We start from the raw sequence: 23,334 nt of genomic DNA on the forward strand, positions 1-23,334 counted from the left end.
TTTTCTACTCCTTCTGGAATTCCTATTATGCGTAGATTGGCCCGTTTTATATTATCCCATAGGTCTCTTATATTGCTTTCCAGTTTTTTGATTCGGTTTTCTGTCTGTTGACCAGATTGAGTGATTTCCATTATTCTATCTTCCATATCACTGATTCGTTCTTCTGCATTATTCATTCTGGTTTTTACTGCCCCTAGTTCAGTTTGCATCTCTGCAAATGAATGTTCTAGTTTTTCTTGGCTCCTCCTTATATTTTCTAGCTCCTTTCTGAGGGTATCTGCATTGCTGTTCATATCTTCTCTTAATTCCTTCAGTATTTTCACTATTTCTCTTTTGAACTCCAGGTCTGTCAGTTAAAGTCTGAAACATTTTGTACATGAATGCTAATGAAGCAATTTATCTGAAGAAAACACTAAATTGGACTGAAATTAAGAGACAATTTCAAACTGCTAAAATAATTCCTTAATCTAGCTTTTAAACCACAATAGTTTAAAACAAGAGCCAAGCAATTTGATCAAGTGGCTGAGGTGCTCATCAGGAAAATCCATGTTCTCAGCTTCTCCAGAATATCACCTAGCTTCCGGAAGACTTAGCTGAATATGTTTCAAATTGTTTCACCTTTGTCAGATTCTCTGAGGCTCCTCAAGTATGCTTTGAGCTAGAAAGATGAGCATGTCAATCTCCCACACACATAAGTGATGATGAACCTCAGTCATACTGCCCTGTATCTATTTGGTTAGACTTTAATATCCAACCAAAGACTTCATCTCCTTTTTTTTCCGTTCTCTTCAAGATCCTATAAAGTTTTTATCATAACAAATGAATTCAACTTGATAATTTGCTCCTGAATGTTAAACGGTGGCTCTGTCACAGAATTTAAAGGAATAGATTTGATTTGTGCTGTCCAGTCCAGTGACCACCAACCACGTGTTGCTATGTAAATTTAAATGCACATTAATTAAAATCTAATAAAATCATAAAATTTGCTCTTCAGCCCATAGCTACACTTCAAGTACTTCTTAATCATATATGGTTATTGAATTGGCCAGACAGAAATAGTACTTCCCATCTTCACAGAAAATGAAATATTGGACAGTGCTGAACTTAATGATTAAGGAAATCAATTAATTCCTTAAATCAACTGGGCTGTTTTTCAGCATGTTTTTTAACCTCTCAACTGCTTTAGAATACAGATGTGCCAATTACAAGCCTATAGATAGGCTAGGATCCAACTTGAGAGGTTAAGTCAGTATCCATAGAAGAGCTTATCAGCCTTCATGAGCAGATGGCAAAAAGATGGTGTCATGCCAAAAGAAACATTTGAATTGGGCAGTCTGTCTGGAAGATGCAGGACTTCAGGAGGTCAAGGAAGTTCTTGTTTGTGGAGCTGAAGTCAGGGAGCAAGTCAGAGGCCAAAACATTAGAGAAGGATGTTGATGAGAAGAGTTAAAGCCCAAATGCAGTTGCTGGCAAAGGAGCAGAGAAGAGTAAAGAATTCCCAAGTGGAAGTCAGAGCCCAATGTTGGCAGAGATGGGTTCTGTTTAAACAGAGGCAGATTTTATTGTCCAGGCCATTTCAGAGGGCTTCCCTCTCTCTGAAATAGTCACTAGGATTGCCAGGTGTGCCATTTCTTGGTTTAAAGAGTTGTGCTCACATAGACCTGGGAACAGCTTGGACTAAGTGCATTAAAAAAAAAAAAAAAAAAAAAAAATCTCACTTTTGTGAAGAGAAAGGTTCTCTCTCATTTTATCTCTCTTCTAATTTGTTCCCATTCTCCCCTCACAGACTCTGCTTCTAATCACTAATTTTGATAATCAACATTTCAATTCACACCAGAAAAAAACATCATAGAAGAAAAGGTGTGTGTATGGGGGGGTGTGAATGGGTATGCATAGATTCAAAGACCCAAGTAACTGAAGAATGAGCTGGAACCCATGCTGCTGATGAGTGTAGGACTCCATACAGAGGGAGAAAAAACCCCAAATTATCCAGTACTGGAAGGGTTAAGATATTGGAGATGTTGAGATGGGATAAGTGTACTCTGCTTGTGGGAAGGATATGAATTTTGAGGGGCTATTGGATGGACAGTTACAGGTTGAATTGTGTCACCCCAAAGACATGTGGAGTTCTAATCTCTGGTACCTGTAAGGTGATCTTATTTGGAGATAGGGTCTTTGCAGATATAATCAAGTTAATGTGAATTCATGCTGGATTAAGTTGGGCCTTAATTCAAATACCAATGTTCCTATAAGATCAGGGAAATCTGACCACAGACACACCCATGGAAGAACATCATGTGATGAAGGAGGCAGAGATTGGGATGATGCATCTATAAGCCAAGGAATGCCAAGGATTGCCAACAACACCAACAAGACAAAGATTGATCCTTCTCTAAAGGGTTCAGAAGCCCTGGCTCTGCCAATACTTTGATTTCAGATAGATTTCTAGTCTCTAGAACTATGAGATGGTAAATTTCTGTTATTCTAAGCTATGGTTTGTGGCCATGTGTTAAAGCAGCCCTAACATACTAACATATCAAAGTACATGTTATACCTCATTCCTATTGTTTGTCCACCCTCAGCAGAGAATACACCTTGAGAGAGACCAGGAAAGAGAAATTTTACTAGCTTACCAGGTCAATATCAAGGTACCTGCTCTGTTCAAGGCAGGTTAGGTAGACAAGCTAGGTAACAGGATGGCAGGACTAGCTGAGTTTAGTGATTCTATATGGCAGCACTATAGTAAAAATAGAACAGTAACTGCCCTGACTCTTGGAATGAATCACCTAAAAAGCATTCCTAAGATTGTTGTAGTTATCATAAGAGAGATTCCAGACAGAGAAAAAAATATTCTTGCAACAGATGGGATAATGGTTCAGCACCACCTAGTTTAAATATGAAAAAGGGAGGAAGGATCACGATGATGGAGGAGTAAGATGCGATGCTCACCTTCTCCCCAAAACACATCAAAAAGCACATCTATGTATAGAAATGAGTCCCACAGAACATCTACTGAATGCTGGCAGAAGACCTTAAACCTCCAAAAAGGGCAAGAAACCCCCCACATAACTGGGTAGAACAAAAAGAGAGAGAGAGAGAGAGAGAGAGAGATAAGGAATCAGAATGGGACTAGCACTCCTGAAAGGGAGCTGTGAAAGAGGAAAGAAATACACACCCTGGGAAGCCACCTAACTGCTGGGAGATCAGCTGAGATGGAGGTACCACAAAGTCGCCAAGAAAAGTGCAGCACCTGGACTGAGGAGGGCAAAGCAGAGTGAGAACTGCACAGATCATCTGCACCACCACTGGACACCACAGACTGAGATGCTTGGGTAGGGGCTGGATGCTGAGACTCAGGCTCTGGAGGTCAGCTCCAGGGAGAGGACGAGGGTTGGCTGTGTGGAGACAGCCTGAGGGGCTAGGGAATGGTGCACTACAGGCTAGGGGGCAGAATGCCACAGACGAGGGAACCCAGAGGACGTCCGGATCTGCAGGAGAAGCAAGGTGCCATTGTTGGGGAGGGTGAGAGGAGTGCCATGTCCAGCACTGCAGGGCAACGGGGAATCCAGGAAGAGGGGTGGCATGGTATAACAAAGACACACAAGACTCTTTTACATTCAGAAAGGGGGGGACCAGGAGGCACTCTGTTCCACAGAAGAAAGGCCCCTAGGTTTTAGCCCACATGACTTTTATTACAGAAGGTGACAAAATTAGTGGGATTAAGGAAAGTGATGAGATTAGTGGGCAAGAACAGGCATAGACAATGAGGAGGTTATCTTCTTAGTGATATCAAAGGGACCTTGCGACATAGTGCAGCTGTTTATAGAATAACATGGTTAAAGAATAAGTCCCTTGTCTTGTCTTTGAAGGAGACCCTGTACTTGAGAATTCTGTGTCCACAGATATTTACCTTCTGAGGAATTTAGCTGTCTGCAATAGAGGAGAGGTGGACCACCATAGGAATCTCTTTTCCTGCACATAAATGGACTCTCAGAGGACAGGGTGACTCTGGTCCAGGCACCACTTGCTCAGGCTATGGAAGACCAGGCACCTCTTGTGTGGGCTAAGGGTAGTGGGGAGCTAAGCATGACACAGTGCCTCTTGCATGATCTATAGGCAGTTGGGACAAACAACAGCAGCCATCTCAGAAACCAGATGGGGGTGTGCCTACAACCAGTAGGGGTCTGTGAACAGGCTCCACCTGTGGCCCTGGTCACCTCAGAGGTCGGCAAAGAGGCTACTACAAGCAAGCACCACCCATTGTTGGAACACACCCACCCTGCTGCTGCCACTGCCAAAATGCTCCAGGCACTGCCTACCACATGCCTGATCACTGTCACTTCCCAGGACCTTGCAATGAGGAGGAGCCTGTACAGCACCTCCTGTGTGGATTAAGCAGGATGGGAAGCCTCTTGCATGGTCTACAGGTGGCAAGGGCAAACCACTGCAGTTATCTCTGACTCCAGAGGTGAGTGTGGCCTGCCACCACTAGAGTGCCATGAACAGACAACACTTGTGGCCCCATTCACCTCAGAGGGCACCACAGAGGAAGGCATTGTGACTGAACACTAACTGTTATTGCTCTCACCCCCCTGGGAACTCACACACACTGCCTCTGCCACTGCCAAATGTTCTTCTAGACATGGCCTAAATCTGCCCAAGGCTCATTACCACATCTCAGGGCCCTGCAACTAGGAGTAGCCCGCACCACCTTAGGGTACATGCTACTATCAAGAGCCCACCAACCAGGCACTGACAACTAGCCCTGCCCATTGCCTCCTTCTCCCTGGAAATACATGCAACACCCTATCAAGGGAATAACAGCCTGCTCACACAAAGGAAAGAGACAGCAAACATCCAAACTCCCGTGCCCAAAATAAATAGTAACCTTTCAGAAAATACAAAGAGGTGCTCTTGCATAGAAATAGCCCCCCAAGATTACAGTACTTGGTTTCCCTAAACTCACTGAATAAGAAAAATACAAGCAAAATGAAGGAGCTCAGGAACCATTCCCAGTTAAAAGAACAGGAGTCTTTACCCAAAGCAGCAAACAGTGAAACAGAACTCTGCAGTCTAATAGACACTGAGTTCAAAAAGGATATAGTGAAAATACTGATGGAATTAAGGGTGAATATGAAGGAACTAAGAGCAGATATAAATAGTAATGCTGATTACTCTAGAAAGGAACTAGAAAATATAAGGATGAGCCAAGAAAAATTAGAAAATTCATTTGCAGAGATGCAAACTGAGTTAAAGGCACAAAAGAGCAGAATGAACAATGCAGAGGAACGAATTAGTGAATAGAAGGTAGAATAATGGAAATCACCCCATCAGGACAGCAAACAGAAAGCCAAAAAAAAAAAAAAAAAAACATGGAGGCAGTATAAGAAATCTATGGGATAATATAAAGCAGGCCAAACTATGCCTAATAGAAATTCCAGAAGGAGGAAACAAAGAAAGGGGATTGAAAATACATTAGAAGAAATTACATCTGAAAACTTTCCAAATCTAAAGGAAACAGATATCAAGATACAGGAAGTACAGAGGGCCCCAAACAAGTCAAACCCAAAGAGGCCAACACCGAGACACAAAATGTTAATTATAATTATAAGGGAACCCCCGTAAGGCTATCAGCTGACTTCTCTCCAGAAACACAACAGGCCAGAAGAGAGTGGCAAGGTATATTCAAAATTCTAAAAGGGAAAAAATTGCAGCCTAGACTATTCTACCAGCAAGAATAGCATTGAAAATAGAGGAGAAATACAGAAATTCTCCAACAAACAAAAACTAAAAGAGTATAGCAATGCTAAACCCATTCTAAAAGAAATACTGAAAGGGCTTCTCTAAATTAAAAAGAAGTAAGAAGAAATAGGATAGAGAAAATTACAGCTGGAAAGCAATCACCAAATAAGCCAGTATACATATCTAAAAGGAAAACAAACCAACAAACCCAGCAAACCTATTGAAAAAGTGATGATAAACACAAGGAATAGTGAAAGTACAAATATGAAGATACTTAAAAAGGACTTCAAAATCATAGAATGTGGGGAAGGAAAGTAAGAAAATCTAAACTCTTTTTTTAGAATGTGTTTAAGCCCATATGACTATTAGGCTAAAGAAAGCAGCTATAGGAAGGGGTTAACATACAAAAAACAGAGCAACCGCAAATCAAAACCAAACATTACATTCACAAAAACACAAGAATAAAATAAAAGGAAATCATCCAACCAAAGAAAGAAAGGAACAGGAATTCCCATCGTGGCGCAGTGGTTAACGAATCCGACTAGGAACCATGAGGCTGCTCAGTGGGTTAAGGATCCGGTGTTGCCTTGAGCTGTGGTGTAGGTTGCAGACGTGGCTCGGATCCCGTGTTGCTGTGGCTCTGGCGTAGGCTGGTGGCTACAGCTCCAATTCGACCCCTGGCCTGGGGACCTCCATATGCCACGGGAGCGGCCCTCGAAAAAGCAAAAAGACAAAAAAAGAAAAAAAAAAAGAAAGAAAGGAACAAAGGAGAAACATAGAATCAACTGGAAAACAAGGTTTAAAATAACAATAAATACATATTTATCAATAATTACCTTAAATGTCAGTGGATTGATGCTCTAAACAGAAGGCATAGAGTGGCAGATTGGATTAAAAAGCAAGAGCCTATAATATGCTCTCTACAAGAGAGTCACATCAGGGCAAAGAACACATATAAATTGAAAATGAAGAGATGAAAAAAGATATTTCATGCGAATGGAAAAGACAGGAAAGCAGGATTAGCAATACTCATATAAGACAAAATAGACTTTAAAATGAAGGCCATAAAGAAAAACAAAGGAGGACAATATTTAATGATGAAAGGATCCATTCAAGAAGAGAATATTACACTCATAAATATATAGGCCCCCAATATAGGAGCACCCAGATACATTTAACAAATACGAACAGACATAAAAGGAGAAACTAATAGGAATACAATAATATTAAGAGATTTTAAACCCCACTCACATCAATGGACAGATTTTCTAGACAAAAAATCAATAAGGCAACAGAGATCCTAAATGACACAATAGAAAAATTAGACATCAGTGACATTTTTAGGACATCACATCCAAAAAAATAAAATAAAATATACATTGAATTCAAGTGCACATGGAACATTCTGAAGGACCGACCACATACTGGGGCACAAAACTAACCTCAACAAATTTAAGAGTATAGAAATTATTTGAAGTATCTTCTCTGGCCACAATGGCATGAAACTAGAAATTAACCACAGGAAAAGAAATGGGGAAAAAACTAACTACACGGAGACTAAACAACATGCTACTAGAAAACCAATGGGTCAATAAGGAAATCAAAAAGGAAATTAAAAAACACCTTGAGGCAAATGACAATGAAAACACACCATTCAAAATTTATGGGATATTGCAAAAGGAGTGCTTAGAAGGTAGTTCAGAGTAACACAGGCCTTCCTCAAAAAAGAAGAAAAATTTCAAATCAACAACTTGGCCTACCACCTAAGAGAATTACAAGAAGAACAAACAAAACCTAAAGTCAGTAGAAGGAAGGAAATCATAAAGATTAGAGAGGAAATCAATAAAATAGAGCTTCAAAATACAACAGAAAAAAATCAATGAAACCAAGAGCTGGTTCTTTGAAAGGGTAAACAAAATTGACAAACCTCTGGTTAGACTCACCAAGAAGAGGAGAGAAAGAACTCAAATAAACAAAATAAGAAATGAAAAAGGAGAAATCTCAACAGATACTGCAGAAATTAAAAAAAAATAAGAGAATAATATGAACAATTACATGCCAACAAATTTGACAACCTAGAAGAAATGGACAACTTTCTAGAGAAATACAGCCCCACCAAAACTGAATCAAGAAGAAATAGACCATTCAAACAGACGGATCACTAGAAATGAAATTGAATATGTAGTAATAACACTCCCTACAAACAACAGTCCAGGACCAGATGGTTTCACAGGTGAATTCTACCAAATATACAAAGAAGAACTTATAACCATCTTTCTTAAACTTTTCCAAAACGCTGAAAAAGAAGGAACACTCCCAAAGACATTCTATGAAGCCATCACACTAATACCAAAGCCAGATGAATATAATACCAAAAAAGAAAATTATATGCCAATGTCTTTGACGAATATAGATGCAAAAATTTTCAAAAAAATTTTAGCCAACAGAATCCAACAACATAAAAAAGATCATACACCACAACCAAGTGGGATTCATCAAAGGTTCGCAAGGATGGTTCAACATATGCAAATCAATCAATACCACACACCACATTAACAAAAGAAAAGTCAAAAATCACATGATCATCTTAATAGATGCAGAAAAAGCATTTGACAAAGTCCAACATCCATTCATGATAAAAACTCTTACTAATGCGGGCATAGAGGGAACATAACAAAAGCTGTTTAAGACAAACCCACAGTAAATACAATACCTGAAGGAGAAAAGCTGAAAACCTTCCTGCTAAAATCTGGAAGACAAGGATGCTTACTCTCACCACTTTTATTCAACATAGTATTGAAAGTCCTAGCCATAGCAATCAGATAAACAAAAGAAATAAAAGGTATCCAAATTGAAAGAGAAGCAATAAAACTGTCACTGTATGCAAATGACATGACACTATATAGAACACCCCAAGGACTCCACACAAAAACTACTGGAAGTGATCAACAAATTCAGCAAAGTAGCAGGGTACAAGATTAACATTTAGAAATTGATTGCATTTTTGTATACCAAACAATGAAATAGTAGAAAAGGAATATAAAAATTCATTTTAATGTCACACCCCTCAAATCAAATATCTAGGAATAAACCTTACCAAGGTGGTGAAAGACTTATATGCTGAGTACTATAAAATATTAACCAAGGAAATTAAGGAGGATTCAAAGAAATGGAAAGATATCCCATGCTCCTAGATTGGAAGAATTAATATTGTAAAAATGGCCACAGCATTTGACAGATTCAATGCAATCCCTATCAAAATACCCATGACAGTTTTCACAGAATTGGAACAACAATCCAAAATTTTATATGGAAGCATAAAAGACCCAGAATTGCCAAAGCAATCATGAGGAACAACAACCAAGCAGGAGGCATAACTCTCCCAGACTCCAGGCAATACTACAAAGCCACAGTCATCAAGACAGTGTGGTACCGGTATCAAAACAGACAGACAGACCAATGGAACAGAATAGAGAACCCAGAAATAAACCCAGACACCTATGGTCAATTAATCTTTGACAAAGGGAGGAGGCAAGAATATAAAATGGGGAAAAGACAGTCTTTTCAGCAAGTGATGCTGGGAAAACTGGACAGCCATGTGTAATTCAATGAAACTGGAACACACCCTCACACCATGCATGAAAATAAACTCAAAAAGGCTTAAAGGCTTAAACATAAGACAAGACACCATTGAACTCCTGGAAGAGAACATAGGCAAAACATTCTCTGACACCAACCTTACAAATGTTTTCTCAGGTCAGTCTCCCAACGCAACAGAAATAAAAGCAAAAATAAACCAATGGGACCTAATCAAACTGACAAGATTTTGCACAGCAAAGGAAACCATAGGGAAAAAAAAAAAAAAAAAGACAACGTACAGAATTAGAGAGAATAGTTTCAAATGATGTAACTGACAAGGGCTTAATATGTAAAATATACAAATACCATATACAACTCAACAGCAAAAAAACCAACAACCCAATGGAAAAATGGGCAAAAGATCTGAATAGACTTTTCTCCAAAGAAGATATACATATGGCCAACAAGCACATGAAAAAATGCTCAACATCACTAATTATTAGAGTAATACCTATGAGGTAGCACCTCACACCTGTCAGAATGGCCATCATTAACAAGTGAACAAATAACAAAGGCTGGAGAGGGTGTGGAGAAAAGGGTGCCCTCCTACACTGTTTGTGGGAATGTAAATTGGTACAATCACTTTGGAAAACAGTATGGCTGTACCTCAGAAAACTAAATATAGAACTACCATATGACCCAGAAATCCCCCTCTTGGGCATATATCTGGACAAAATTTTCATTGAAAAAGATACCTGCACCTGTATGTTCATTGCAGCACTATTCACAATAACCAAGACACGGAAACAACCTAAATGTCCATTGACAGATTAAGAAGATATGGAGTTCCCGTCGTGGCGCAGTGGTTAACGAATCCGACTAGGAACCATGAGGTTGCGGGTTTGGTCCCTGCCCTTGCTCAGTGGGTTAACAATCCGGCGTTGCCGTGAGCTGTGGTGTAGGTTGCAGATGCGGCTCGGATCCCGAGTTGCTGTGGCTCTGGTGTAGGCCGGTGGCTACAGCTCCGATTGGACCCCTAGCCTGGGAACCTCCATATGCCGCAGGAGCGGCCCAAGAAATAGCAAAAAGACAAAAAAAAAAAAAAAAAGAAGATATGGTACATATACACAATGGAATACTGCTCAGCCATACAAAAGAACAAAATAATGCCATTTGCAGCAACATGGATGGAACTAGAGACTCTCGTACTAAGTAAGTCAGAAAAACAAATACCATATGACATCACTTATATCTGGAATCTAATACATAGCACAAATGAGCCTTTTTACAGAAAAGAAACTCGTGGACTTGGAGAAAAGGATTGTGGTTGCCAAGGGGGAGGGGGAGGAAGTGGGATGGACTGGACTTTGGGGTTAAGATATGTAGACTCTTGCATTTGGAGTGGATAAGCAATGAGATCCTGCTGTATAGCACAGAGAACTATATTTAGTCACTTGTGATGGAACATGATGGAGGATAATGTGAGAAAAAGAGTATATATCTATGTGTGACTGGGTCATTTTGCTGTACAGTAGAAATTGACAGACTATAAATCAACTATATTGGAAAAATAAAAATCTTAAAAAGTAACTATGAAAAAGAATATGATCTTACTTGGTCTCGGGCTGATAATGCAGTTGTATTGCTTACAATAATAAATTCCTTCCTATCTGACATGCTACACATTTGGGTCTTAAGAAATCCAATGCAAGGATGGCAGTAAGAGAATGCATTCTTTACTTTTCTTTAGGATTGAAAGTAGTAAGAACAAAAAATTCATATAAAGATGATATTGTAACCTAGCCTAACTCTCATATTTCATTTTTTCAAAATTACATTGAGATGTATATAACTGAATTTGCAATTAATTTAAATCATCTTACAAGCTATATCAGAGTGCTAGTTCTCTAGTAGCTACAACCTGAACCTAGATCCCTGCTCTAATATCTGCCACTCATGCTCTGGGCCACTGGAATGCATGCCCTTAGTATAAATGAGCACCATGGGCCTGGTAATACTCCTGGGGATTCAGAAAGGAATTTTATTCTATGGGCATAAGGCTAGACTTCCCCATCTATACAACTCCATAAATAGAATAAACCCCAATAGCCCTTCTATCAAGATCCTTTGTTTTCTGTGACTATCTAGCTCTCCACAGGATCTGAGACACCAGCCCCAAGGGTTTGGCTAGCTGGCTTGAAGATCTAAGGCCTTTAGGTCTTTCTTCTTCCTGCCTACCTCTATCAAAACTCTTCTCACAGTCCTCAGTATCAGCTTGGACCATCCTTCCTTATTAAGAACCTGGTGGGCTCCACGTGAACCTGAGAAGACCTCTTCCCTTCAGCACTGGGGGCCATGCAACATCTGTGGTCATGATGCATGGGCAAGGATTCTAGACTGCCATTTCTCACTGACTTAGCCTTTTGGTCACTCTTCAAGAGGCAGGAAGGAAGAAAGCAGCCTTGTTCTACCAGTCAGGTTTCCCCCATCCTGCCGAAGTCCACAGTCTTATCTGGTCTTGCTCATTTCTCCCCTAGAGAATAGCCCACAACATAGCACATTTGGGGACCCATCATCACTATAAATAGCAGGGGGTCTACTTTATATGTGGAAACTATTGTTTATATTAAGCTGTGTATTTTGAAGTTATTTTATTACTAGTGATATTCTTTATTGTTTTAGGAATTGGAGTGAGAAAGGTACGCATGATTACGCATATTAATCCACCAAGAGAACAATGTACCACCAAGTAATGAATAACTTCTTCTATTTAATGTGCTGTATTCTTTAAAAAACAAGCAAAAAAAAAACAGACTCACAATTTTTTTTTGGCCAGTGAATGCACCATTCAAACTACAGTGAGAACAAGAAAGGATTGCTTTTGCCCTGGTTCACTGGCAGAAGCAAATTACCAGAACAATCTTGAGAAATTTTTAGTTTTATATTTATCTTTTCTTTTGTGATATTGCATCAACTTTCTCCACAAAAGTCTCTGAACTTCAAGGGATACTAGTATAAAAACATATGCAAATTACTTGAGATACTAGAAATCACCAAAAAGCTTTCTAGGTATATACCAGAAGAGAACTTTATAAAAATTCAGTCTTAAGCTTAAACTTTGAAGTACAACATACTTTTGCTTATAAACCTATTGGCCAGTTCATTTATCTCTTACCCTTCTGTCCTCTAGTTCCCAATGCTTGAATACAATTCAGTTGTTAAAATATTTTTGTTGTTAATGTGGTCAAATAGGGGTACCTTGTATTCTAACAAATACACTTGTCCACCACCACTGTGAGGCATATCAAAAGTGAACTTACCCACTGCACAAAGACAGACCATTTTTAGCAGAGTCACAACAGAAATTTGGTTAGACTTAATCACTGTTTTTTGCACAACAAAATCATAAGTGACACTTCTGAATTCCTGTCAACTATGCTTAGACTGGCAAAAACAATTAAGTTGACCATAATGCCAGGGGACAGGGAATCACCAGCTTTACCTAAGGACCACTCTTAGAATCAAGGGAGAAGATTAAACGGTTTTTCTCAGAAATTGAACCCAACAAAGAACAAAATGAAAGATATGCTGTGGATTTCTTTCTATCTTATTTTAATAGATATTTTATTTAAAATATTGCTTTTGAGAAGATGTCTTCTAAAATCTATATGCTAAGCCTTTCTTCTGAAATGCAATGAATACAAGAAAAACTAACCTTGACTAGTGTTTGAAAGTTGACTGCATTAGGTTACAGTAGACTAGAAAATACTTTTGCAAGAATGATGAAAAGAAGGGAAATGGCTTTTTTAAAAATTAGTATTTATTTAGCATTAGTCAACAAAGATTATGAATCATTTTAGTACCAGTACCCGGGTGCTCGGTACAAGAGATCATATTTGTTTTACTGTCTTTACTGGTCACATATGAACTTCTCTTGGGGGGAAATGATCCTCAAAAAACTACCTTATATTCTTTAATAAAGAAGAGAACTTACCAGAGGGCATGAACCCCAGCAAAGGACATTCTAATTGATGTGAAGAGAGCCATTTTGCCTGGGAAAAGAAGTAATTTGTGGGGTTTGTGCCCAAAAGGAAATGGGAAAGACAAATGAAAACAAAAGAGAAGGAAACAGGAAGAGAGGAGTAATGATAACTCCAGGGATGGGATAAGTATCCATTATACTTAATTTCTCCGGTGCTATTATGTGAACCTTTTCTTTCATTTACAAAAACCACTTGTAAAATCTATCAGGATCATATCATGATCATGTTCACTTTGAGTGTGTGTGTGCTCGTAAAATTTAAAGAGACTGAATTTCGTATCTCAGCCATCACAATGCTTAACAAATGTTGCTGAACCAAAGGAAAGAGACAGAGAAAAGGAGAGATGGAGAAGGGAGGACATAAGAAAGGAAAGAAGGAGGAAGTATTCTCTTGAAAGTAGAGAAAGGAATCACTTCGCATGCAATTTCCATAAGCCAAGAAATTGCAGAGGATTCTGGGCTAATGTTATTTAGATCTCAATGTACAGGTGGCTCCAACTGATACCTTATTGGCACTAGGAAGAGATGTTCTTTGTGAGGTTGAGGTGCCTTCCAAAACTCCCCTAGAGCCTCATTGCTATTCAGTCTTTTTTAGTCTGATGTTGATAGACCCTGCTTTGCCTCCTTGGGTTGATCTTTGACAATCGTGCTAAGTTAGACATACCAATGGCAGGAAGATAACAACTGTGTTGCCACCACACAGCAGGAGCTGGGATGGAATGTTAGAGCTTGGATGGGATGTACCAGGGGCTCTCCCTCCCTAAGAGGGGATGGTTTAGTGCACAGAATTTCATCTGAAATCACCCTGGCTACTCTATCAGGTTGCTACTTTTCAATTAGTGGGGCCAGACCCTGAAACCAAGGCCATTTGATCAGAGCCATGATTTAATATAGTGACAATTCTATGCCCTGGGGTTTTCTACAATGGAGAGGTCCTTCGAAACTGCTATGGTCCAACCTCCAGATTGAGATTTACTGGTCATGCTCTAGCCTAACCCCACAACTGGACCACTTCTTTTGGGGGGACACTATGTGTTGAATCATCCAGCTGGGATTGCTGGGATCAGCCTTAGAAGCCTGCAGTGTTTCTTCCCACTAGTGCCCTTTGCCTTTGAGCTGAGAATTCCAGAGCCAAACTAACCTTATGACATAATATCATCTCTATTTCTCGGAGGAAAGAAATTGCAACTCAGAGCTGTTAAGATGTTGTTCAAGGTCATGTTGCTAAACTAGGTTCTCAGAAGCAGTTTTGTCTAAATCTGGACCATCTGTTCTCTCCACGTTACCACGCTGCCTCCCATTATTTATATTCTGAATCATTCCAAAAAGAATTTAAAGCTTTAAAATTAATAACTGAATTCTTATTTATAAATCAACCTCCTATGCATTTGGGTAACATGAATAAAGTCCACTGAAATTTTCCTAGTAATAAAGTAGTCCTCAGTATTGTCGATCCATATACTGAACCAATGTGAGTTCACCAAAATGTAGGTAACCCACAAGGCCACCTGATCTTTTGCAGGTATGGAAACTACAATGGGAGCAGTATGGTCTCCATCAGTTTCCATGTCGCCACAGGCACTCTGGATAATGCCACTTAAGAGAAGATTATACCCTGAGACTTGAGAGAGGTTGCAATTATCCTCACCTCTCAACAGGTCACCTTAACAGCAAATTGAGTTCAACGTTTCAACCTTATCTTTAAGCTCAGAAGGGCTACGCTGGGGAGTAGGATGAACCAGTCCTTCCAATACATTCTCACCTTATCTTGCAACACTGCAGCACCGCCCAGCCACTGGCACAGAGATCCCTCCATAACTCTCCTCAGCTCTTTCAGCTGGATCTTAATTTTGGAAGCACAGTGTGTATTTGATGTGCTTCACTGATACATATGGCCCCACTTCTTATTTTCGAAGTAATTCTTACTAGATCTCCTTTGAATAGAACTTTGTGGTTTTCTTCCTTCTTGTTGGGCCCGTTTTATTGGCTATCTGCTTATAAAGTCATCTCCAAGAATCTGACTAATATTACAAATGTTCTTAACATTATGTTCGTTCATTTACTATCCAAGCCTCAAAAGCTAATTTTTTCAACCTCTAAAAAGAAATGAAGTTTTTCTCAAAATGGTAGGGTGTTTCTGTACTTGGCCTGTTCTTCGGTACCACGGTGGTTAGGAACAAAATCTCTGGATTCACAGCTGAGTGCAAATGCCAGCACCAGCGCTTACTGGTTATGTGGTCTTGGGCATGAGCCTTAATTTTGTCTAAATGTTAGTTTCCATTTCTATCAAATAAGACTATCTACTTCATAGACATTGAAAACATATATAAGGCATTTACGGTAGACTCTAGTATATAAATAAGTGCTCAGAAAATATTAGGTATTGCTATTTTTTAAAAATATTGTCATAAATTTAAAATAAATGAATAGCCCTAAAAAATGAAAAAAAAAAAAAAAGCCAATTATTACTACGGAGGTGGGTTAGAGAAAAGCGTTTGTATACCCAAGGTATTTCTACGTGTCCATGGATTAGGGGTCCATTTAGCTTTAACAAGTCTCCTTTCAAATTTCCGCCTATTTGATTAATATATTTAGCAGAGGACTGACAGGTAATCTCTCTAAAACCTGGCACTAATCTGATTACATTCTGTTTAAAAAGACTTCAGTGGATCCTCCTCATCAAATAACTCATACACACTCTCTGTCCTGACACCTCTCACCCCATTCTAAGGACCTTGAAATGTTAACTATGAAGAATTTAGTTAGAGGGCTTGGGACAGAATTAGCACACATTAAGTCTTGCTTTGCCTTCCTTTCCTTGAATATTATTGCCCAACTCAGCTACAACAACTCCCTCTAAGCTTCGGTGGGGAGGGACATCTCAACATCTCCTGAACATATCCAATATTCCCATCTGCCTCCACTTCTCATCCCATCTGTCAACCCTCTCTTCCTTCAAGCTCGACTCAAATGTTAACCCATCTATAATTTTTTGCCTAGCATTCCCATTTGAGGGAGCTCTGTGATTTTTCTAAGCAAACTTTATACTCTTGTATATTTTATTACACTCTTCTGGAACTCTCTGAAAGTTTCATACCACTTTGAAAATGCTAGGGAATCTCATTTTTGCCAAAGGTAGTGCTACCTGGGCAATGACCTATCAGGAATTCAGCACCCCTCCAAGCTTAGGAACTGACTGAGACTTGAATGTGGGAAAAAGGCTTCAATGTCTAGCAGACCTGGGTTTGAATCTCGTCTCTGGGATTTAACAATTACTTGGCCATGGGCAGTTACTTCACCTCTATGAAAACTGGTTTCCTCTAATAGGACTGAGGAAATAATGAGATAATATATGAAAATATCAGTGCCCAGTCAAAAAGTATCTGCTAAGTAAACAACAAATATAATTATTATTTAGTCAACTGGCACAACTATTGGCTCTAGTGGGTCAATGAATCAAGCCGAGTTCATACTGAAGCCTCATAGGAGTTCGCTGAGTTTTTCTAGGGTTTATATGGTCTGTTTTGGTCAAGGAGTTTAGTTCATTTATGGCTCAGTGCAAATCCAAGTAATACCTTGCTTGAAAGGCCCCATCAGATTCTTCCTGAAGAATTTGAATCATTTTCATGAATATATTAAACCACAAAGGAATTTCCTATTGAGAAAGAAGACTCACTGGAAAATGAACTTATCCTACATCTTTTAATGTAGGTATCAGCTGTATTACATCTCGATGTGTAACTAAGAAATATGACGACCAAGCATACGTGTGTGTTTGTCAAACATTTCTAAGTCTTAAAAGTTGGTCTTGACTCCTAAATTAGCATTCCCTATATGAAGTACATGAAAGGCCCTAGCATATCATAGCATTCTCAGTAAGTGTGCATTCTATTTCCCTTTGTTTTTCATCTATTCCAAGTTAAACCTCTTATTAATTTACAACTGCTGCAAGCTTGTTTCAGTTGGGAAGTTGATTTTGTCTTTGAACAGGAAGAGAAGGGGCCTAAAATGATGACAATAAAATCCTTTTTCCCGTGGTGAAGTTGTATATTGCTCATGCAATGGAATCAATTTGGCCAAAGAATTCAAACTTTAAAGGAAAATCTCTTCACAGTGGGAAAGACACAGGCATTTCTTTTCTCGGTATGGAGAAAATCGAAGTGCAAATAGATGAAAGCTATGTCTAAAAAATATCAAAATCTTTTTCATTTTGCATCTGGATGTTTTTGACATTATGTAGAGTCAAAGCAAATTTCTTCAAGTCTTAGGAAATCAGAGTAGAGGAATAAAGAATAAAATCGAGATTTTTCTAGGCCTCTCTATCATCACTTTATACATTTGGCAGCAGTATTCCCCATTGTTTCTAAATGCATCTATATTTCTTTCTCAAAATCACAGCTGCTTTTGAAAATGTTTGTTATCCTTAAAGTAAATGAATTACTTCACAACCCACTGACTGACAAATTAAGTTAATTCTTTTGGAGACAAAGTAAGCAATCATGTTAGATTAAAATTTTTCATTGATGAACATTCCAGAATGCCATTTACCAGGTACTCATATGTTGCTGTTGTTTTTTCAAGTAATATTAGATAAATTTGTGTTTGTGCAGCCTTTTTAATGAATTAGCATTTTGAGTGGGCACAATTCAGACATATATTTAAAAGCCTTCAGGAGGGGTAACCTGATGGATGTGGTTCCTTGGGAAAAAGAAAACCTTTTTCTTTAATGTTTTATAGGTCAAGATAAGGATTAACTGCAGAAATACAATCTTTATACTAGATGCAAATAGGCCTCAGCCATTCCACAAGTCAGGAAACCATTCTCTCACTTTTTCTTCAGAATTTACACCAAAGGAAAGCAGAAGTTACTATATAAATAGTTGGACTATTCTCCAGATCTATAAAGATTCAAAACCTAATTAGGTTAAAATTTTGTATACAGATGTAATGTATTTAGTGGGAAACAGCCAGTCAATAAAAGCTGTCCATTGACTGCAGAGAAGAGACCCTGTAACAGACACTTTGTTGCCTATTAAACATCCATTTGCCCTTATTCTACACCAGTGGACTCCTGTTACTGCAATATCAGTTTCCTCATTTTAAAAAAAGAAATTCCTATCCTTCTGTGCAGGTATGTGTGGCCAGTGACATTCTTCTGGCTAATAAAATGTAAGCAGAAGTCATTATGTGTGGCTTCTCAAAAAGATCTTTAAAAGCAGGTTGAGGAGTTCCTATCATAGCTCTGTGGAAATGAATGTGACTAGCATCCATGAGAAGGCAGTTTCCACCCCTGGCCTGGCCCAATGGGTTAAGGATACAGTGTTGCCAAGAGGCTGCAGATGCCAGTGGCTACAACTACTATTCGACCCCTAGCCTCCAAATCTCCATATGCTGCAGGTGCAGCCCTAAAAATACAAAAAAATAAAAGTTAAAATTAAAATTAAAAAATAAAAATTGACAAGACTTTTGACTCTTTGCCCTTACTGTTCTTCCCGCATAGAACACTAATGTGATGCTAGAGCCTGAGCAGCCACGGGTTAGCCTGGAGGAGACATGCATGAAGAATCTGAACACAGACTGAATAGAAAGAGAAAAAGCCAGGCCCTCAAGTGGCATCCTGAAACCATCTTACCTATCTTGGAATTCCTATTTCATGCATTCCTTATTCTAGGGTACAAACAAACAAACAAACAAAAAAAAGCAATTTAAAGAGCTCAAACTGGATAATTCATAACAAAGTGAAGTTTTCTGCTGTGTGCATCAAGTATTTTTCTTCTAAATAGCAGGCTTATTTATCTTTTGAAAATGAAAATTTAAAATTAACATGGCTTCTTCCTCGTGGAGTCATTTTGTGGCAGAAATGACATTTTATCAGCGGCATAAGGATTACTGTATTGATCCTGCTCATCCTGGAAATGCCCACAACCCCACTACAACAAAGAATATTTCACTTATATCAGATCTGGTAACAGAATTGATTACATTATCGAGGAAGCTAGGAGGACATACTTTAGGTGGACTCAAAGCACTCTCTCTTTACTATTTGCACTACTACTACCACTACTTCTGCTCTACTCCTATTGATATTAATAATGCATAGGAACACTGGAATACCCTGCAATGGGAAGAGTGAAAGTTCTCATTTCAGATACGAATGACAAGTAGCTTTTTCTGGCTTAACATCTTAGTAATCATGAAACTTTTTAAAGAAATTACTTTTAAACTGCCATAACTTATATGCAACAAAATGCACAAGTCTCAAATTTTCATTAAATGACTTTCATCAATTTTTATTATCCATTTATTGTAAATGCTTTTAATTTTAGCAGTACTAGTGCTATCTCATCGTGATTTAAAACTGCCTAATAACAAATGATGTTGAGAATATTTTAATTTGTTTATCTTTGGTGAAATGTTTGTTTCAACCCTTATTTTTTACTTGGTTATTTGCTTTCTAGGAATTCTTTATATATTCTGAATATAAAGCTTTCACGGAATGTATGCTTTATAAACATTTTCTTCCAATCTATGTGTTTTCTTTTCATTGCTGTAATACTGTCTTTTGAAGAGTTAAACTTTTTAATTTTGATGAAGTCTAATTTATTAATTTTTTCTTCATGCTTTTCTTTTGTGTTGTTGTTGTTCATTGTTTAGATCACATTTAAAAAAATAAAGCTTTGCCCAATTTAATGTCACAAAGATTTTTTTCCTATATTTTTCTTCTGGATGTTTCATAGGTTTAGCCCTTTAAGTTTGTAATCAATTTTGTGTTAATTTTTGTAGATGTCAGATTAAGAGCCAAGAACTGACATTTAATTTCTCTCTTATTATTAATTTATATATATATATATATATGTCTGTTTCCCCATCATTTGCAGAAAATATCTTTTCCTTCCTTGAATTACATTGGCACTTTTATTGGGTATCAGTTAGATCTGTATACATACCCCACTTTGTTCCACTGATGTATATGTCTTCATTTTTCCAAATACAGTATTGTCTTGATTATACAGCTTTAGCATTAAGCCTCAAAACCAAGCAGTGCAAGTCTTCCAACTTTGTGGGGTTTTTCATTGTTTTGACTATTTGCAGTTTTTTGCATTTCCATATGAAGTTTCCATGAAGTACAATGTTAGCTTTAGGGGTTTTGTAGGTGCTTTTTGTCAGGTTGAAGAAACTTCATTTTTTCCCTTGACTTGCTAAGAATTCTTTTGCTAAATGGGTGTTGAATTTTGTCAAATGATATTTCTACACCTACTGAAATGATCATGTTTCTAATTTTTTTAGTGAATTTCACTGTTTGATTTCTTTTCTTTTCTTTTGGTCCTGGTTGGAGGAGATATCAGATATTAAACTAAGACCAGAAACTACATCTTAGCCAGAAGACTGAGAAGTGATCTACAATTTTTTTATATATAATGATTTTTATTTTTTTTCCATTATAGCTGTTTTACAGTGTTCTGTCAATTTTCTACTGTACAGCATAGTGACCCATACTATACTTTCTGGGATCATTTCAATAGTTTGTGATCTACAATTTTGATTTTCAAATGCTAAACCAATTTTGTATTGTTGGACTAAACACCACTCGGTTATGAGTTATTCTCCCTCTTTTATATGGCCAAGTTGTACTTGCTAAACTTTTGTAAACAATTTTTGAATCTATGTTTATGAGAAACACTGATAGTTTCCTTTTTATTGCATCCTCTTTGGCTTTGGTATCAGGGTAATGCTGGCCTCATAGAGTCCTCCTCGTATTTTCAGGAATCAGATTCTAAGCTTTATATGGAAATAAACAATTGCAAATAGACATAAATAAACACATTTTTGGCCACACTCACAGCAGATTCACTGGCCAGGGACTGAATTCATGCCACAGCAGCAACCCAAGCCACTGCAGTGACAATCATGTATCCTTAACCCACTGCACCACAAGGGAACTCCAACACAATTTTTAAAAAGAAACAAAAAGTTGGAGGATTTAATACTACTTGATTTCAAGACAATCCTAACAATTACATAGAACTGATATTATTTCTCCTTTCAATGTTTGTTAGAATTTACTAGTAACTTTCATGATTTTACCTTACAAGAAACTTGTCCGTTTCATACAAGTTGGAAATTTATGGCCATAAAATTCCTTATTTTATATTAATCTTATAATATTTGCATGATCTGTAGTGATGCCTTTTTCCCCTCAGTCCTGTTATTGATAACCATGTCTTCTCTTTTGACTTTTTCCCCAATGAATTAATCTTTCAAACAATTTTTTGTTTTATTGATAATCGATATTGTTTTTATATTTTCTATTTCATTGAATACTCCTCATATTATTTCCCTCTTTTTGCTTACTTGGGGAATAACTTTCTCTTCTTTTTATAGTTTCTTAAGGTAGAAGTTTATATTACTCTTTGAGGTCTTACAAATATAAGCGTTTATATAAATTTTCCTCTAAACACTACTTTGGCTGCCACTCACAAATTTCATTGTGTGATAGTTGCATTTTTTATTTAGTTCAAAATATTTTCTATTTTTCTCAAGCAAATTTTTTCTTTGACCCATGCTTTATTTAGAATGGTATTATTCAATTCACAAATATCTGGGGATTTTCGATATATGTTTCTGATGGTGATTTTTTTACTTTCATTTAATTCTATTGTGGTCTGAGAACATACTTTTTAATATTTCAATCTTTTTATATTTATTAAAACCTGTTTAATGTCCCAGAATATGGTCTATCTTCATAGATGTTCCATGTGTACTTGAGAAGAATGTGCATTTTACTCTTTTGGGTGAACTGTTCTATAAATGTCAATGAGATTAAATAAGTTGACAGTGCCATTCAAGACTAATATGTTCTTACTGATTTTCTGTCTTCCTCTGCTATTAATTGAGAATAGGGTATTAGTATATGCAAACATAATTGTGGTTTGTCTTTCTTTGTTCTCTTGGTTTTGGCTTCATACACTTCAAACTCACTCTTAAGGGTAAACAAAATTAAGATTGTTATATCTTGATAATTTGATACCTTTATCACTAGGAAATGATCTTCTTTATCTACGGTAATATTCCTTGTTTAAAAAATCTGTTTTGCCTTTTTTTTGGGGGGGGGGGTGCGCTGCACCTGTGGCATACAGAAGTTGCCAGACCAGAGGTCAAATGAGAGCTGTAGCTGCTGGCCTACACACAGCCACAGCAACCCTGGACCTACACCACAGCTCAAGGCAATGCCATATCCTTAACCCACTGAGCAAGGCCAGGGATTGAACCTGTGTCCTCATTAATGCTAGTCAGATTTGTTTCTGCTGAGCCACAACAGGAATGCCTCAGAAATCTACTTTGTTTGATATTAACATAACTACTATATCTTTCTTTTGATTAGTATTTTATGATATTTCATTTTTGATCCTTTTACATTAAACTACCGGCTCCTTTAAAATTAATCTGGATTTTTCTACAAACATGATTGGGCTGGGATTTTTCTAGATAGCATATCAACAATCTCTGCCTTTTAATTATACTGTTAGTTTTTAGTGAAATTATTAATAGAGTAATGCATAAATTTACCCTTTGGCTTTTTGTTTTCTATTTGTTCTACCTGCTGTTTGTTGTCCCCCCCCCCCTTTCTTGCTGTTTTGGTATTAATGGATATTTTTTATTATTCCACTTGATTTACATTGTTGGCTCACCAGTTAAATCTCTTTCGGGGATTTTCATGGTATTTCTAAAGTTTGTGATATACACTTTTCACTTTTTTTTGTCTTTTTTTTTTTTTTTTTTTTTTTTTTTCTGTCTTTTTGCCTTTTCTAGGGCCGCTTCCGCGGCATATGGAGGTTCGCAGGCTAGGGATCTAATCGGAGCTGTAGCCACTGGCCTACACCTGAGCCACAGCAACGTGGGATCCGAGCTGCATCTGCAACCTACACCACACAGCTCATGGCAACGCCGGATCGTTAACCCAGTGAGAAAGG

At 37.8% G+C, this 23,334-nt stretch overlaps 1 long non-coding RNA gene across 7 annotated transcripts in view; it reads right to left on the bottom strand.

The window, feature by feature from the left end:
* The window catches only part of LOC146405959 (uncharacterized), a 595,742-nt gene that overhangs the window by 295,256 nt on the left and 277,152 nt on the right, over positions 1–23,334 (bottom strand). The window lies entirely within an intron of this gene.

This window comes from Sus scrofa, chromosome 1 (assembly GCF_054392235.1).
Source record: "Sus scrofa isolate SSC_HxYL_T2T_F1_AM1 chromosome 1, Sscrofa_HxYL_maternal_Yorkshire_Landrace_v2.0, whole genome shotgun sequence".
NCBI classification, from domain to species: domain Eukaryota; kingdom Metazoa; phylum Chordata; class Mammalia; order Artiodactyla; family Suidae; genus Sus; species Sus scrofa.